General features: G+C 39.4%; 1 pseudogene across 1 annotated transcript; it reads right to left on the bottom strand.

Annotated features, from left to right (window-relative positions):
• Nucleotides 1-225: 225 nt before the first annotated feature.
• Nucleotides 226-1,309, bottom strand: LOC308415007 (ribosomal oxygenase 2-like; annotated as a pseudogene). The gene has a single exon. The product of its transcript is annotated as a ribosomal oxygenase 2-like (transcript).
• Between the last annotated feature and the right edge of the window lie 574 nt (nucleotides 1,310-1,883).

The raw sequence follows: 1,883 nt of genomic DNA on the forward strand, positions 1-1,883 counted from the left end.
TTCTACTCTTTTAATCCTTTTGTCTCATACATAGGGGCTACAAGTCACTTTTTATCACTTCTTAAAGTTTTGCCAAAAGAGCTAAAAGAAATATATAACACCCTACAAATTACTAATGATCTTCAGGCAAAATTCTTGGGATTTGATAATAATAGTGGCATCTTTTCCCATCATGTGTGTCTGTCTCACATTCTTTAGAGAATGATAGATGTAAACCATTTTTTGTTAAGCTTCATCAGATTGATTATGATCTGGCCCTACTGTGAGGATAATGTGGTCTTTAAACTGCAGTCTTACTATGCTGTCTAACCTTGGCAACTTTTCACCTGGGTCCATCATCTTTGTTCCATTTCCCATAGAGAAAGGAGGGAGTCTGTGCATGATGAAGGCCTTCTTCATATCTGATGACAGCAGTTCTTTTCTGCTCTCTGGCTGGTTTGCAAGAGTTCTCAGAAAGCCACTCAACTTGTTACCTTAGCTGGGGTTTCCACATTTATGAGCAGCATGGGCATTCCAGTCCTTAATGCCACATTTTCCTTTGCAATGTCAAATACAAGACCTGAAATGAAATCCAAACGGTAATCTCTCCATAAATTGTTCTGGTAGGTGCTAATAGTCAGGTGAATAGAGTGGGCCAGGCCTGAAGGAGTTTCGGCCTAAGGAATGGTCCCTCTGGGGAAGTACAGCAGGCTTCATCAAGAAGTCATGTGTTGTGTGCTAATCCGGCCTCCACACTGTCTGTATTCATGTGCCAGGGGCACAGTTGGAGAGTATGGGTGCCAGTGTTTCTTTCCAGGCAACTGCAGGATAAAAACCTCAACAGTGTCGTAATGTGGAGGGAGGCCCTGAGATCCTGCAGGAGTCATGTACACATGGGAGCCTACTAAGGAGCCAAAGTAACATCCCAGCTTTTCCTGGATTCTCTACAGCTCATCCTTAAATCTCTGTGGTTGGTGAAACTGAATTGTTGCCCTCTTCTGATCAAAATCTTTTCTCAGCTGACAAACAAAAAGTGGGCTTTGCCATCCTTGTTTAAAACTTTCTTCTTCCCACGGATGCACCAGCAGACATCCACATCTCTTCCATAGTGCAGCCCTTGGTTGCAGAGACTCTTCAGGTCTGAGAGGCTGAACAGGGACGGCTAATATGGGAACCGTGAAGGGTCATCCCTCTGAATGAGAAGGGGCTTTTATTCCCAGAATTTCTTGAAAAAAGTCTCTACTTTGATGGGTGAGATTCAACTTTCAAAGAAACTACTGGGGCTGTCGAAGTTTAATACAGAAAGCTTATCAGATAGCTCCTCCTTCATCTGCTTTCAAGGAACTAAAGCCTCTTCCTTCTCATCCCTGTAGGCTTCAATTTTCTTTCTTACTTTCTTTCTTTTTTTCTTTCTTTCTTTTTTCTTTCTTTCTTTCTTTCTTTTCTTTCTTTCTTTTTTTGGAATTGTTGTTTACAATTGAAACCCTGCACAGCCTGTTGACAGGGCTATCTGATGATCTGATATTAATCCCTGGGAAGAGAACTGGCTCCCATTCCTGCACAGGTATGTGCAAAAAGTCCTCAGAAATAAGTTCAGAATTAAGTTTTACACAAATGGCGAGAACTGCTAATAACAATTGAAAACATTTTGAAAAAAATATTGCTCAGTGTTCTCATTACAAAAAAAAGGCAAGAATGTAAGGAAATGAGCACCCTGCTTAGCTTGTTAGGCTATGGGGCAATGCACAGAAAACCTAAGAATCATGCTTTATTATCCTAAGCATACACACTTTTAATTTATCAATGAAAATAACAAGTTATTTGAAAATATCTATTAATTCCTATTATTATTATTTTTATTATTATTTATTATTATTTTTATTATTATTAATTAGGTTCACTTG

Source organism: Micromys minutus (genome assembly GCF_963924665.1).
Source record: "Micromys minutus genome assembly, chromosome: X".
Lineage (NCBI taxonomy): Eukaryota > Metazoa > Chordata > Mammalia > Rodentia > Muridae > Micromys > Micromys minutus.